The sequence below is a fragment of the Myotis myotis genome, unplaced genomic scaffold (genome assembly GCF_014108235.1).
Source record: "Myotis myotis isolate mMyoMyo1 unplaced genomic scaffold, mMyoMyo1.p scaffold_m19_p_9, whole genome shotgun sequence".
NCBI classification, from domain to species: domain Eukaryota; kingdom Metazoa; phylum Chordata; class Mammalia; order Chiroptera; family Vespertilionidae; genus Myotis; species Myotis myotis.
Window position 1 is genome coordinate 70,049,383 of NW_023416401.1, and position 17,492 is coordinate 70,066,874.

Consider the following 17,492-nt stretch of genomic DNA (forward strand, 5'->3'; position numbering starts at 1 on the left):
TTTGTTGTCGTATGCCTCGTATCCTTGGCTTCTACCTTCTGGATGTCAGTATAATGACACCTCCTCCCTCCTGTGGGATAATTTAAGATATCTCCAGATACTATTGCCAAATATTCCCTGGGGTCAAATCACACTGTTAAGACTACTCTTCTAGATGCATATTTGTGACAATGGTTCTCAAAATTGGCAGCAGTTTGGAATCATCTGGGGAGATTTAAAAAATATCCATGCTTAGCTCCACCATAGAGATTCTGATAAAATTGGTTTAGAGCATAGCTGAGGCATTGAGATTTTTTCTTTTAAGTTCACCAGGTGAATCCATTCAAGGTGCACCTAAGACTTTGAACAACCAGTATAGATTATCTCATCTAGTTCACATGGCACTAACTACTATTCTTCTGAACTCCGAGTACATATACAACTGCCTACTGGACAACTCCCCATTGGATGGCTCAAATCATGTCAAACTTAACATGCCCATGGCGGCCTCATACTCTAAAGCCTCAGCTAAGAGTTACCTCCTCAGAGAGGCTTTCCTTGGACACTGAAGTTCAAGTCCCTTCCCAAGTTTTTATTTTATCATTCTGTTCAATGTCTTCCTAGCACTTATTGTAATACCCTTTATTTTTACATATTTATTGGTTTACTATCTAACTGATCCCCATGCAAAATGTAAGCTCCTTTAAGTGAAGGAATCTCTCATGTCTTATTTATTGCTATACTCTCAGGCTCAGCATAAGTCTTGGCATTTAGTACCTATTCAATGAATAGCTGCAGAAAGAATGAATGAATGTAGCATGCCCCTGTCCTCAGGAATACAAATTTCAATCCAGCTAAGTTTTCTCAGATAATGCCCAGAGATGTAGAGTGATTTTGGAATAAAATCCAGAAAGTGGAGTCTTGGGGCAAAATTCCGACAAAAGATGATATTCCTGACGCTCCTCCTATCAGAGGAGGGGATCCGCCATGGCTTCTCCTTTGTGTCCATAGCCTTGGTTTGGGCAAGTGTAGGGAAGTCCTCCCCAGCTATTCAAAGGCATAAGGGCCCTAACAGAGAAAGAATGTTCATATCTTTAAGCAGCGCTTTTTATTTTATTTTATAACTGATGATAAAACAGAAGCCAAGGAAAGCTGCTTTGTCCTTGTAAAAGACGTGAGAACTTTCCTTCAGGTGGCCAGTTGCTTCCCTTGGAAGCTGTGTCCCGCACACTCTAAATGCTGGCAGCCCCCAGCAGCCTGGCCCTGACTCCTGGCTGCTTCTTAGGAAGGTGGCTGTAGGGCCCACCCTGGGCCCGTGCCTGCCCACCCAGCCATGGGGTCCCCAGGACCTAGCCTGGATGTGCTCAGGCCTGCCCTGGGGCTGCAGTGCTCTTCCTGGCAAACACTGCTGAGGCTGGGACCACCAATGATGGGAACTAAAAAAAGTGTTGACTGCAGGTTGAAATGGCCTTTGTGGCAGCAGATTTGCCTCCCCTGGGGCTTTGAGTTTCCACAGCAGTGTGTGCAGTGTCCGGGTGGTCCTGTGGGGTCTACAGGGAAACATGGCTCTGTGGTGATGCCTTCTGAGCCTTTGTCCTCAGAGCTGCCTAGAGTTCGGCCTAAAAAGCCAATGACTGGATGCTTGGAGGTACCACCTGGACAAGGGCTCTGGGTTTCTTACAGGAGGTCCAGCCTCCCTCCCTGACATCCTGGGGCAGGTGTTTCAGGTCCCCTTGAAGTCTGGGTCCCGGGGAAGGATGCCCGGGTGTAGGGCTGGTCCTTCCGGGCTAGCTGACCTGCCCAGTGACAGCAGTCAGTGTCCTTTACTGCAGCACTGGGGGAGGCCCTGGAGCCAGGGGGCCTTGGGCGCATCTTTTCACTGAGCTCAGGGGCGTACCTGACCTGGCTGGGCCTCAGTCAGGTTCAAGTGTCCTTAGGCGGCAGGATTTTTGTTGTGATCACAGAGGAAAGGGTAGTTTGAACAGCATCCAGGAATCCCTGGGGGCATCAGGGTGCCGGGCTAGGAAACCCAGGGGCAGGTCATGGCCTAAGGTACCTCAGCCTGGAGGGCCTGGCAGTCCACACAAAAGGTTGGGACTCTGGCTGTCACTTGTGCTCAGCCACATTGGTGTCAACATGTCCTCAAAGTGAGAAAGCCCCAGGGCAGCCAGGTCACTGTGCCATGGGCATGGTGGCCTGCAGTGTGGGTGTTGTGTGTCCAGCTTCCCCGAGCTTCCTGCCTGTTCCACCTTGTGCCCTGAGCCCAGCAGCCTGGGGACCTGTGTGGTCACTTGGTCCTGGTGGTGCCAGCCATGCAGGAGCTGCCTCTCAGGGGGCCAGTCCCCCTTGTTCAGTGTTAAAAGCTAAATAATTTCTAGAGTCTCTTCTGATTTTGCGTGCTTCCCGTGGAGACATTCCTTTCTTCCCGCTATGATGTGGAGAGTACTTCTAAAGATGAATGTCTTAAAAATGTCCTAGGGGTCTTCTGAATAGAACCACATATTTCATAGTTGAAACTTATTTCAGGATGACCAAAACAGTCTTCAAATTCAGGAGAATTTGAAGCTTCTGTAGCATCTACAAAAGATGCAGGCTAATTAAATGATTTTTAAAAATCAACCATGTTTGGTAATAAAAAGACAAATATTTTAAAAGAGAATATATTCTTTTGGGGGTAAGTGTGCCCGTATTTTTTAAATAGATTTTGTGGGTGTTTTTTTTTTTTAGAATGTTTACGTTCACAACAAAATTGAGAGGAAGGTACAGAGATGTCCTATAAACCCCAGCCCCACACATATTCAGCTTCCCCTGTTACCAATATTCCCCAACAGTGGGGTACATTTGTCACACTGATGAACTGCCACTGACTCATCATTATCCATTAGGACTCACTCTTATTGTGCACTTTATGAATTTTGACAAATGTATAGTGACATGTATCCACCATTTTGGTATCTTGTAGCTTCATTGCCCTAAACCTCCTCCATGCTCTGCCTATTCATACCTCTTTCTCTGGCAACCCCTGATTTTTTTTTTTTTTTGTCTTCATAGTTTTGACTTTTCCAGAATGTTATAGAGTTGGAATTACACAGCCTTTTCAGATTGTCTTCTTTCACTTTGTAATATGCGTTTAAATTTCTTCCATGTTTTCTCACGGCTTGATAGCTAATTTCTTTTTAGCACCAAATAATATTCCATTGTCTCATTGTAGTACATTTACTACATTTGGATAAACATTTATTTATCCATTCATTTACTGGAGGACATTTTTTTTGTCTTTTCTGGTTGGGAAAGGTAAGTGGTGGTGGTAAGAAAGTTTAGGAAGTTAACCAGGCAATAGGCTTTAAAATAATTTCTGGGCAGTTTTGCAGAATGTGATAGAAAGTAAGTAGCTCTGTTGGTCACACATACCCATAAGTTATTATATCACCTCATCTATGTTAATTCCATGTCCCTACTAGTTCCAGGAGTATATGGTTCTCATTCCCACTTCACACCAGTGAGAATGTGTCTATCATTTTTCTTTCAAAATCTTCCTCACTCTCAATAAAATGACAGATTTATCCTATCTAATAAAAGAGAAACATGGTAATTAGCGTACGACCACTACCCTTCCCATTGGCTAATCAGGGTGATATGCAAATTAACTGCCAGCCAAGATGGCGGCCGGCAGCCAGGCAGCTTGACAATAACATGAGGCTTGCTTGCTTCAGTGATGGAGGAAACCAACGTTCCCCGCCTGCCGCTGCCGGCCTCTGAGCCTGCAGTTTGAAACATTGTAATAAATATAGAAGCTAAACAAAACCCCAGAAACCTGCTTTCAGCAAGCCGGGATCTCAGAGCTGGAGTTATACATTGTTTCGATTATAGAACTGAAACAAACCAGATACCTGCTTTCAGCAGCAGAGGCCTCAGAGCTGGAGCCAGAGCTAAAGCTGGCCCAGAATAAAAAGAAAAAAAAAGAAAAAAAGGAGCAGTTGGGAGCTTCAGTCACCCGCCAGCCTGGAAACAGCCCTCAGCCCCTCACCCAGACTGGCCAGGCACCCCAGTGGGGACCCCCACCCTGGTCCAGGACACCCTTCAGGGCAAACCAGCCAGCCCCACCCATGCACCAGGCCTCTATCCTATATAGTAAAAGGGTAATATGCCTCCCGGCACCGGGATCAGTGTGACAGGGGGCATCGCCCAAACCCCCTGATTGCCCTGTGGCTCTGTGTGTGAAAGGGGGCGGGACCACAATCTCCTTATCTGCCCTGCTCTGTTCGTGACAGGGGAAGGCGCCCCAACCCCCTGATCGGCCCTGCTCTGTGTGTGACAGGGGGCGGTGCTCCAACTCCCCTATTGGCCCTACTCTGTGAGCGACAGGGTGGAGCTCCTCAACCCCTGATGGACCCTGCTCTGTGCATGACAGGGGGGAGCTCCCCAACCCCCTGATCGACCCTGCTCTGTGCGTGACAGGGTAAGGAGCCCCAACCATCCTGATGGGCCCTACTCTGTGCGTGACAGGGGGCAGCGCCCCAACCCCCTGATAGGCCCTGCTCTGTGCATGACAGGGGGTGGCGCCGCAACCTCCCCATCGACCCTGCCTTGAGTGTGACAGGGGGCGGTGCCCCAACCCCCCAATCGGCCCTACCCTGAGAGTGACTGAGGGTGGCATTGCAGCCTCCCTATCCGCCCTGCTCTGTGCATGACAGGGGGCGGCGCCCCAACTCCCCAATCAGCCCTGCTCTGAGCCCGACCAGGGGCTGCACCTAGGGATTGGGCCTGCCCTCTGCCACCCGGGAGCAGGCCTAAGCCAGCAGGGCATTATCTCCCGAAGTGTCCCAGACTGCAAGAGGGCACAGGCCAGGCTGAGGGACCCCCCTTCCCCCCCGAGTGCACAAATTTTTGTGCACCGGGCCTCTAGTTACTTATAAAATACTTGATTGACTTAATATATACTCAAGACATTTGCATTTAGTCCTTATTTTTCTATAGATAAAAAACCCAACAACAACACCTAAGAACCAAGACTTAAAAAGTTTACATAAAAGACTTTGACAGTGCTGTCTTCTAGGAGATAAGTTGAATGTTGTTTCTGACATTTTGGACACACTGTAGCTACAGTAGATGTGCTCCCTTCCTTGCTCAGAGAACTCACCCGGGCATTCTCATCGCTTCTTTTCTCCCAAGGTGTTGTTCCTGCCTGGGAACATCACAGCTAGGAACGTCTGTTCTTGGTCATAGTTCTTAATTCTCCTATGTCCAGGCACAGCCCTTCTTTTCCCAGGAAGTTTTCTTTGGCTATTTGCCACCACTGAGTACACTTTCCCTCACCTGACTACAACAGTATTTATCAATACATCCTCAATAAGTAACAAAAATTAGCCTTTGCTACATTGAATTCTTGATATTTTTATGCCTATTTGTTTTTAATCTCCCACATAAACCAAAATAAAAAAAGGTTCTTGAGGGGAGGTAATATGCCTTATAAAACTGGTTTCTTTCTCTCGTTGCTAAAATTTTTATTTTAGAATAATTTGAGATTTATAGAAAAATTGCAAAAATATAGAGAGATTATCATAAGTCTTTCACCCAAATGTATGTATGTATATGTGTGTGTGTGTGTGTGTGTGTGTGTGTGTGTGTGTGTGTGTGGCTAATGTTTTCTGAACTTTTGAGACTAAGTTGCAGACATGATGTCTCTTTCACTCCTAAATATGTCACAAGATAGTTTGTAAAAACAAGGACTTTCTCTTACATAACCATAGAACAATGATCAAAATCAGAATATTTAGAGAGATAAAGATCTATTGTCTAATCTGCAGACTTTATTCCAATGTTATCAATTGTCCCATTCATTTCCTTCATAGCCAAAGAAAGAGAAATCTGGCCCAGGATCTAGTTCAAGGTTGCTTGACGCATTTAGTTGCCATACCTCTTTTGTCTCCTTCAATCTGAAACTGTTCCCCAGTCTTTCTTGTCTTTCACACTTTGACATTTTTAGAGTATAAGCCAGTCATTTTGTACAATGTCCATCAAGTTGGATTTTTTTGAGGTTCTTCATGATTAAATGCATGTTATACTTTACTTTTGGCAAGAATATCACAGAACTGATGATAAATCATCCTCAGTACATCATGCCAGGAGGCATTTAATTTCCATTTGCCCTGTTAATGGTGATATTATCTTTAGTTACTTGCTTCAAATGGCATCTCCCAGGTTTCTTCACTGAAAGTTACTCTTTTTTCCTTAATAGTTAAATATTTTACAGGGAGATACTTTGAGTTTATGTAAGCATTAGTGGCCCGGTGCACGGAATTCATGCACTGGAGGGTGGGGGTCCCTCAACCTGGCCTGCACCCTCTCACAGTCCAGGAGCCCTGCCAAAGAGGTAGGCCCTGCCCACCAGGTTGGGGCTCCGTGATAGATCACCCCCAAAGAGGTAGGCCCTGCTCACCTGCTGCAGCCTGCTGGTCAGTGGCCTGGGCATCCCTCTTTGGGGGTGATCGTGGAACCCCCCTGATTGATTGCTCCACCAGCCCGTGGCCTAGGCCTCCCTCTGCAAGGTGATCATGGGGCAATGGCTGGGCCCTGACCAATCGCATGGCACCTGCCTTAGCTGGCCTTGTGCCAGTGGGTGTTATAGCATGGTCCTCCGGACGGTCGTTATGCATATTATGCTTTTATTATTATAGATCCCACTCCCCCCTTTTTTTGATTAATCCTCACCTGAGGATATTTTTCTATTGCTTTTTAGGGAGAATAGAAGGGAGGAGGAGTGACACACAGAGAGAAACATCAATGTGAGAGAGGCACATCAATTGGTTGCCTCCCACACAAGTCCTGACCAGGGTCAGGGATTGAACCTGCAACCGAGGTATGTGCCCTTACCCAGAATTGTACCTGGGACCCTTCAGTCCATGGGCCGATGCTCAATCCACTGAGCCAAACCTCCAGGACCTTTTCTTCCCTTTTTTGAAATAATTTTAAAATAGATCCAGAGGCGAAGAAGCATGCAACAGACTGACAGGTCTCAGAGGTAAGAGTGGGGGAGAGATAACCAAAGAACTTACGGTATATGCATATATGCATCCATGGACACAGACAATAGAGCATGAAGGCCTGGGGAGGGAGCAGAAGCAGGAAGGAGAGGGTTGAAGGGGGGAAAAAGGAGAAATCTATAATAATTTCAACAATAAAGATACATTTTTAAAAAACAAAAAGTTGCAAATGTCACACAGAATTCTAGTATACCCAGTATCCAGCTTCCCCATATGTTAGCAACATACAGAAATATAGTTCAATTATCAAAATCAAGACACTAACATTAGAATAACAATCTTAACTAACCTATAGATCTTACTTGAATTTCACCTGTTTTTTTACTCTAATGCTCTTTCTCTGTTCCAGGATCCAGTCGGGGATCCCATATTGCTTTTATTTGTTGTGTCTTCTGAGTCTCCTGTAATCTATAATTATTCCTCATTTTTTTGCTGATCTTTCATGACCTCAACACTTTTAACGAGTGCTGGTTATTTGATCTTTAGACTCTTTCTCAGTTAGTGTTTGTCTGCTATATTCTCCTGATTAGATTGTATTATTGATTTGTGACAAGAATGACACAGGACCGACATATCATTCTTGTGCGTGATATTGGGGGAAGAAACATCATCATACTGATGTCTTATTGATGGTGATGTTAACCTTGTTTGGATAAGGTGTCATTTGCTGGTTTTCTCCATGTAAAGTTCCTATTGTAACTGATCAATATCTTGGGGGAGATAGCCAAATATATTGTTTCTCCCCAAACTTTCCTCATTGAGTTTAGCACCCATTGGTGGATTTTGCCTGCAACAATTAGTACTATGGTCTTTCTAATGGTGATTTTGTCTGATAATTTTGTTTCTCAATAACTTTTACCCACTAGTTTTAGCTTCCATTGATAATTCTTGACTGGAACAACTATTACTATGGTGATTGTCAAATGTCCATGAACTAAATCTTCAATCTTACTTCTGAATGAATGATGAGCATGAATTTTCAGAAGCATATACTAGAGCTAGTAAATTCCTATTGTTAACTGTGTACCCACTGATTCTATTTTTTGCCCTCCTAATACTAGACTCTAATTTCTTGATGGTCATTAAAACCATGGTTGCTTTGGAAAAAACTATTACCTCAGAGGAATTATTAAGATAATTCTCTGGGGCTATACCAAATCTTTGTAATTTTGTATGTAGTTTCTACCTTAATTAGGTGTTAGGCATAATAATAGCAAATACTGACATTTGTTTAGCACCTTATAATTTTAAAAGCAATACTTAAAACACGTTGAAATATATTATTCGTTGTGTCCACAGGCCACATTTGGCTTACTGGCACTTGCAAATATCTTTTTATAGACTTTTTTCTCCATTTTCTAAGTCTTTTTTTTTTTGCTGAGAAGGGTGAGAAGAGTAGGGAACACTAGCTTGTCATAACACACACCACCAACAACCCCAATATCAGCAGCTTGACACACTACAAGTTTATTTTTGCATTGTATTTCTTTGTACAATGAAGGTATTCTTAATCAGTGGGCCTTTCACAGGGTCATTCAAGGACCCAGTCTCTTATATTATGACTTCCATAGGGGCCTCTTAGTTGGCTGGATTCTCTGCTTTTTGGATGGCAGATGAGAGAAGCAATTTGGAGAATTACTGGGGATGTTCTTATGGCCAGGCTGGAAATGGCATATAGCACCTCTGCTTATATTCCATTGACTAGAACCTGATCACATGGCCATTTTTACTGCAAGGGAGACTGGGAAATGTAGTTTGTCTGTATGCCCAAGAAGTAGGGGAAATAGTTTTGTTGAAACTTAGCAGTTTCTGATACAGTTTTGATTTTTGGAGGTCATCACATGGCACTATTAAGCCCATAACTTAGCTCAGAGGAAATTAATTAATGTGTTGTGTTGAATGCACCAGATATATTGGAACATTTGGGGCATTAATTTATAGAAAGAAGGCTTCCGAACTTTTTAATTCCAACTGGCTTTGCAGTGACCTTCCCATTTCCACCAATGACTCTCAGTCCCTTGAATACACTGTCTCTAAGAAATTTTTACTTCAGCAAATTATTAAATCAATCTGTCCTTTCACCTAAGTGGTATATCTACACTTCTAGGAAAAAGTCCTGAATCACTCAACTGCAAATCAGCATAGAAGAGCTGAAGGAATCAGAAGCGTTTCTAAGATGGAACCGCAGATCCAACATAGGAGTAGAGGAGGGCCTTTGAGGAAGAAACCTCTCTCTTGCCTAATTTCTACCAGGGAAAAATGGCAAAGTCAAAACACTTGGAATCCTACCATTTAGGGAAAACATGAACTTTTAAACAGATCATGTTTAAAAGCTCATTAACAACAGCATGACTAATTCATCCCTCTTTAGACAGAACAGAAGTGCAGTCTCTTTGAATTTGTACCTCCTTCAAGTTAAATATCCCCATCACTATCCACATAATAAAGAAATGCCAATCACTTATATCACCCATTGAAAGAGGCCCAAACCCCTAGCAATTTGGGCAATGAACATCCTTACTAACATCCTTACTACTCACTAGAGAGCCTCATTAAAGAAACCTATTGCAGAGAGGGGTGAGGCAAACCTACTGAAGGGAGGATGGAAAAATTCTTATAACTTTCAATGCTTTCTTTTAAAGGAGTGGGGTTCTCACTAGGAATTGCATAAGATTATACCCTGAGAGAAGCTTAAGAAAATTAAAAATCTGCCCTAACCGGTTTGGCTCAGTGGATAGAGCTCGGCCTGCGGACTGAAGGGTCACAGGTTCGATTCCAGCCAAGGGCATGTACCTTGGTTGCGGGCACATCCCCAGTAGGAGGTGTGCAGGAGGCAGCTGATCGATGTTTCTCTCTCATCGATGTTTCTAACTCTTTATCCCAGCTGTTGGGAAACTACGGCCCGCGGGCCGGATCCGGCCCGTTTGAAATGAATAAAACTAAAAAAAAAAAAGACCGTACCCTTTTATGTAATGATGTTTACTTTGAATTTATATTAGTTCACACAAACACTCCATCCATGCTTTTGTTCCGGCCCTCCGGTCCAGTTTAAGAACCCATTGTGGCCCTCGAGTCAAAAAGTTTGCCCACCCCTGCTCTATCCTCTCTCCCTTCCTCTCTGTAAAAAATTCAATAAAAATATATTTTAAAAAAAAGAAAATTAAAAATCTAGCTCAGCATGGAGTTTTGTTTTTTTTATCAGAAAAGGGTCATTCCAAGTATCATTGGTAGAATTAGCAGTTTGTGAATCAGAACGATGTTAAGGTAATGTGACAGGGAAAGTGTTTTCAGCTGAACATTATTTTCTACTAGAGGCCCGATGCACAAAATTCATGCAAGAGTAGGCCTTCCATCCCCCAGCTGCCTGCACCAGCTTCCCTCCAGCACCCAGGACCTGGGCTTCCCTCGTAGCCCTGGCTTTGTCTGGAAGGTCATCCGAAAGGATGTCTGGTCTAATTAGCATATTACACTTATTATTATAGATGATTGATCCTAGCTGCGAAGTTTTCTGCCAACAGGAACTTATGGCAGGGTTGGCACTGCCATCCCCACTGTCTGGACAGGCGGAAACACACTGGGGCTCTGTGCTTTTCTCTTTTGAGGCACCACAACGTCATCATATTATTAAAAAGAAGTTGGGCTTCCCTTCTTGTTTAATCCACATCTAGTTCTGTAATTGATGTGAAATGTGAGTTTTACGGTTGGGGTTCAACTGCCACATGACCTCCCAGCTTCCATTGAGTCATGTCATCAAACCGCCCTTTCCCATTATTATTATTTATTGTTCCTTAAACTTAGCAAGCAAAAGTGGCTCCTACAATAACTCTGGCAGTGCCAAAATAAATAGACGCACTCCTGCCCAGAGTTGCTTAAGGTTTGAAGACACAAATAATACTGTGCAAAAAAAAAGCATAATGGAGACTGTATATTTCCCCTTTGTCCTATTTCTTATGCCATCAACTCTACTGTCTGACTCAATGAGGAAAAGTATGCTTGAAAAATATATCTCCACTTCTGAATACTAATTGAATAACACTGACAAGATTTTAATATTTTAATATCTTGTGAAAAGGTGTTTTTAAAATTCCACAAATTTAGAGCCCTAACCGGTTTGGCTCAGTGGATAGAGCGTCGGCCTGCAGACTGTAAGGTCCCAGGTTCGATTCCAGTCAAGGGCATGTTGCTTGGTTGCGGGAACATCCCCAGTGGGATGTGCAGGAGGCAGCTGATCGATGTTTCTCTCTCTCATCGATGTTTCTGACTCTCTATCCCTCTTTCCTCCTCTTTGTAGAAAATCAATAAAATATATATTTATTAAAAAAAATAAAATTCCACAAATTTAGAAATTTTAATTTTTGACAAAAAAATAACTTAATTTGGGGGATAGCTCTTGAAAAAAGAATACTTATTAAATACTATTGTTAAATCTATGTGTAAGTATAGGGAAGAAATGTGGAGGATTGAAATCACTTAGTATCTATCATACTGGAACACTCTTCTTAACCACTTGTTATTCACAATTTTAACTTCAACTTTAAATTATATTGCATGTAAACTTTGGGATAAAGTCTCCCTGGAATTAGTTGAAAAGTTAAGCATTTCAGTGAATAGAGGGAGGAATTAGTTCTTGCTAGAGACTCAAATAAATGCTGATCATGGGAATGACTGAGTGAGTGAGTGAATGAAGGAATAAATGAACAAACCTTTCTTGGTTCCTTTCCATCAGATCTCTTTTCCTATCTTCATTATTTTTAAAAAAGTTATCTGCTGGTATAGCTTCTTCTCTCAGATAACAGCATTCACACATATCTTGAAGACCTTTCTTCCTCCACAGTTAGATGATGTGGTTTGGGCAGATGTGACTCTACCCCCACATCCCAGGATGTTCACATGACCCAGGTTCATCATGAGACCCACATACGTCCACTAAATACCAGAAACTTGTTGCAGATACAGGAGGCATGGAAGGGGATGTAGAAGGAAAGTGTATAGGTCTTGTCTGTGGGCTGCCATTACTAAGAAGTACTCCAGAAACTATTCTAGAGCTGTCAAGTGCACTCTTGCCATCTTGGGTTGTGGTGGCAAAATCTGTTTTGAAAAGAGTGTACCACAAAAAGTGTGATTCCTGAAAGTTCTCTGGACGTCATTTGAGTTTCTAGATATAATAGTTCTTGAAACCACTCATGGGTATTGAGTTAATACAATTTTTAATTTTTCTTTCACCCATTGAGCTGCCTTTGCTGTCAATGTGCCAAAAGGATTTGAACAAATGTGTCTTCCCAGAAAAACTCCAGCATGTTTATTAGCAAAGAACATAAACTAGAATCACAGCAGTGTTTACTAGATAGCTTTCTTTATTTCTACTATCACTGCAATTTTTGTTGTTGTTATCTTACTTGGTGTTCTCATGTAAAGAAAATGCTGCAGAAATCTCTCCTTGCATTATTGTCCACATGTGGAGTACAGAAGAGCATGTCTGCTATACTTTAAGTTATTACATTGTCATTGTTAAGACCATGGGATAAACTGTGTGCTGGTGAAGTCTTTCTCTCATGACCGTGGTTTGACTGAATCCTGTCTCCAGGGAGAGGAAATGTTTCTGTCACTCTCCCTCTTCCTGAGGAAACATGTCTCCAGCCTTGCAAAGTCATCATGCCTGAAAAAATCACCACCAGGCTGTGATAACACAACAGATTCCTCCCATGTTGCTAATTATGTGGTCCCCTCCCCCTTAAAGCCACTCACCTCTGCAGTGTCCCCACCACTGAGTGATTGGCTTTTCCTAGAACAAACACATACACCATGTGCTAAAAATGCAAAATCAGGGAAACTTCAGGAAAAAAAAATAAAAGAAAGGTACCACTTTATGTTCTATTATTTGTAATATGCTAGCTTTTTTTTCCCTTCCTACTTTATTTCTCCTTGGTTTGACTCACATATAAAAGGTGATGGAGCATGGAGTGCCTATACTTATCCTGAAACTTGGCCGGTCTGTTCAAGTATGTAATCTTAAGCAAATAACTAAAACTTTTTATTCTCTGTTATACTAAACTAGAGGCCAGTGCATGAAATTCGTGCACTGGCAAGGTTCTTTGGTGTGGCTGGTGATCAGGGCTGATCAGTTTCCCCACCTCCCTGCCTCCTGCCTCCTCTTTCCCTTGCTCCCTCAGTACCCCACCGCCGCCTCTGGTTGCCTGTCATGTTCCGTGCCACCCCGTGGTGGTCAGCACACATCATAGCAAGTAATCGAACTCCCATTCTCCCGATGGAACTCCTGAGGGGACACTTTGCTATTAGCCTTATATATATATAGACTAGAGGCCCAGTGCACAAAATTCATGCACAGAGGGGTGTCCCTCAGCCTGACCTGCACCCTCTCCAATCTGGGACCCCCTCGGGAGATGTCTGACTGCTGGTTTAGGCCTGATCCTGCAGGACAGGCCTCTCACTATCTGGAACCACTGGCTCCTAACCACTCAACTGCCTGCCTGCCTAATCACCCCTAACCACTCCCCTGCTGGACTGATTGCTGCCTAACTACTCCCCTGCTGGCCTGATCTCCCCCAACTGCCATCCCCTGCCGGCTTGATTGCCCCTCACTGCTTGCTCCCCTGCCAGCCTTATCACCCCTAACTGCCTCTGCCTTGGACCCCACCACTGTGGCTTTGTCTGGAAGGAAGTCGGATGTCCAGAAGATGTTTGGTCAACCCAGTCAAATTAGCATGTTGCCCTTTTATTAGTATAGATGTTTAAAAAGTATTAATAATACATATCACATTATGATGTCAGAACTAAATTAGATAATACACATAAAATATTTAGAATAGTGCCTTGTAGATAGTAAGCACTCAATGAAGGTCAGTTTCTGTTTAGTGACTGGAAAGTTTATCTGTATTCTCCTCCTGCTTTTTCCCCCCAAATTTCCCTTCTCTTTGCCCTGAGCTAGAATGGTCACCTTCTTTCCTTATTAGAGTAGGCAGCTCCTTCCAAAATATGATTTGAAGTGTCTCAGAAAGGTTTTCCTTGTACTAAAATAGTTATTCCTTTGCCTCTGCTAAAATTCCCCTTAAAATCTTATTCTGTATTTAATGATATTTTAAAATATAAAAACTTAAGTCCTTATATACTTTTTTAAATATGTTTTTATATTGATTTCAGAAAGAGGAAGAGAGAGGGAGAGAGGGATAGAAACGTCAATGATGAGAGAGAATCATTGATTGGCTGCCTTCTCACATCCCCTGCTGGGGATCCAACCTGCAACTGGGCATATGCCCTGACAGGGAATTGGACTGTGACCTCCTGGTTCATGGGTCCATGCTCAACCACTGAGTTATACCACCCAGCTTTTACATACTTTTAATTCATTATTCCTTGCAAAGATCAGATTCTAGGGGCATGAGGAACAGACAGTGAACTCAGTACTCGGTTTTGTCTCTGATTTCAGAGCTTTAGGATGGATAAGAATAAGGTGTTGAAAGAAGATGAGATCCCACATGGTGAATTAGGCAGCCAGAGTCAACTAGTGAACATTGAGTGTCGGAGGTCAAGGAGAGGGCTCCACCGCCTCTTCCTGGGATGCTGTAGTGGGGCACTCAAGACTGCTGTCCAAGCTGGATGGCATAAAGCCACCCTAGGAAGCAGTCAGGTCATTGAGGAGGACAGAAACTGATCTAATTTGAAATCAGAGGAAATTAAGATGGAAGGGAATTGGACACAGCTAATGGAAGATCTGAGATGCCAAAGAGAGGCTGATGAAAAAATGCAGAGATTAGCAAAAGCAGAAAGCCATTATCACCTCCAGAGCTAGAAGTCCAAGGGAGTATGTAGTGTCCTTGAGCCTGAGGTCACCTAAGAAAAGCTAGAACCTCTGTGGGCCTTTTCTGGCAGAAACCAAAACACAATTGTTGCCTGAGACATTGCCTATGAAAGAGTAAAATGGGAGAATTACCCTGGCCTCTCCATTCTTTCTGCCCTTTAACCTCCTGCATGGTCTCCCATTGGGTGAACGTGGCTGCAAGCAAATGGGTACAGAAGCCTGGAGCCTGGAGGCTGCAGGGCTCTTCTCTATGGTAGACAGAGTGGATCGGAGGATGGTGTTAAGAATGATCTAATGAAATGGGCACAGTACTGAGAGGAAGAAGGAAATCGCTCTCCCACGGTCAAATAACAAGGTGACACTGAGGAATTTGAACTGTCAATGTCTTCATGTTTGCCATGCATATCAGGGATTTGGGCTTGGTTTTTAGGTCTAGGTCTATATGTGTAATATTATTCACTTTTGTTTCTCTAAAAGGATAATCTGTGGAGGTTTTGCATTAGAGACAGCTGTGCTGCTCGTTCAACATGCTAACTCCTGGGCCTCACTCCAGATCTAAATTTCCCTTATTGTGGGATCCATTGGTTTGTCTACTCCTCTCTATGTTGTAACTGAGGTTTGTGTTCATCAAATATTTTGAATTTAAAATTGGGATAGTCACTCCCTGAATGAGCTTTGCTCTGCTTCTTTTTCCTTCCTGGGTGAGGGATGATGCTGTCCTTATGATGTAATCAAGTGGCCTGTTCACTATCCACCCAAAGATTCTGCCCAGGACTTAGGTCGCTGATGTGAAATGTCTCTTGTCCAAAGATTAATGATTTAACTCAAGAGAAGGGCAACAAATTCTCAAGCATGTTAACAAGTCTCCCATCCCACGAATAAGGTTACATAATTGAAAAGTTAGAAATAGAAACCAGAGGAATTCCTTGGTGCAAGAGGTCAGCAAGATAGACTCCCCAGCTGGACTGCAGAGCATGCTGTTCACTGGCCCTGGGAAGCCATTTAGGGCATTTGAAGCCAGTTGCTTTGTATTTCCCGCGGTGTTGCTATAAATGATTCGGTTTTCATTGCTGTCACTGGTGGTGTGTTGGCGCATGTGTAATGAGCACAGGTCTGAATCCAGATGCTGGGGTTAGCTATTCCTCTGGTGCACAAGCTAAGGCTTGTATCCTCTCTGTTTTCTACCTTCAAAATGGGGATAGCTGCTGTACTTCCCTTATAGAATAATTGGGAGAATTTCCTATTTTTATTGAAGAAGCACTTTTTATTAAGTGTCTTCCATGTATTAGGTCTCATATCAGAATTATAAAGACAGCATTGTAGCTTCTAAAAAGAGAATCTGTGTGTTGAAAGCAATTCACGCTGAGTTAAAAGCTATTATTTAAAATGTTATAGTAAAATGTAGCTTTGTACTTATGGGACATGAAGGACAGATTTGGAAGGTCAATGTCTTAAACTTCAGGACCTTCAGGAGGGAGTCAACAATGCCTGGGATGCTATAGGCAGGTCCAAGTCCTCACTAAGGGAAGGAAGAAGAAAACATAAGAAAAGGATGATTCAAAGGCAGGAAAATTAATTTTAAAAAAACTGGAATGAAAGGCAAACAGGGACAGTGCATAGTTCCTAATGTCTGCTTCAGCTACTCCTCAAGGGATCGCCCTACCCAATAGTTCCATTTTCCGTTTATCAAGTATGTACAACCAGGGATAATACAAATGTGAGCAAAAATCTGTTTTCAAGGAAAAACAAAAACTTGCCTTTCATGTTTTGGAGTTTATTTTTTCTTCCTTATAAATTATTGCCCACATTTTGTTTTCTTTGTTGTGCTTTACTTCTGAAGATAGTGGTAACCTTTTTATTCTTATTATTCTTATTATTCTTTCAGTTTGGGTTGTCATGTTGCATTGTGTTTTAAACACTGCTCATTTTACCTAATGCTTTCTTATTTTAACCAAGTTATCTTCAACTTTTAGCAGCAGCAGAGTTACCTGGAGGGCTTGCTGAAACACCTCCAGAGTTTCTGATGTTGTTTTTGGTCTGTTTGCCTAATACCATTAACAAATGCCCAGGTGATGGTAATATTTCTGGTTTGGGGGGCAGGAGGACTACTTCTTTAACATTTTAATGTTATTGAATATTTTCTCCCATGGGCCTTGATTACCCTGTGTTTGATGGTCCCTCTTATCCTATAGAATATGTCCATTGTAGAACATTTTAATAGAATCTTATATGTTAACTTAAGTTTATGGGTTTTGGAGAAGTTCTTATGCAGAAGGTTTATATTCCAAACTACTTGGGAATCCCTCTCAATGACTGGTTCTATATTCATGTATGCCATGGGCAAAGGCCAGACCTTGCTTAAGTTAACAAGGAAGATGTACTTCCAGGTACCCAGCTCTTCAGTTCTAACATGAAAACAAAAATGTGGCTTGGACAGGTGAACCACATTTAGTCATAAGAATATTATAAAGAGTCATCTCTATTGTTCAAGAGTGACCCCAATGGAGTAGATATTCTTACTTTGGCTCATCTGTGAAGATCTGGCAAGAGAAAGAAAATTGGACAGAAGGTCATTGTGTGGGCATTTAAGCAAGTTATGCCACTCTTTAGCTGTGTCACTGGCCAAATCCATGGTCCTGTTTGTTCAATGAGAA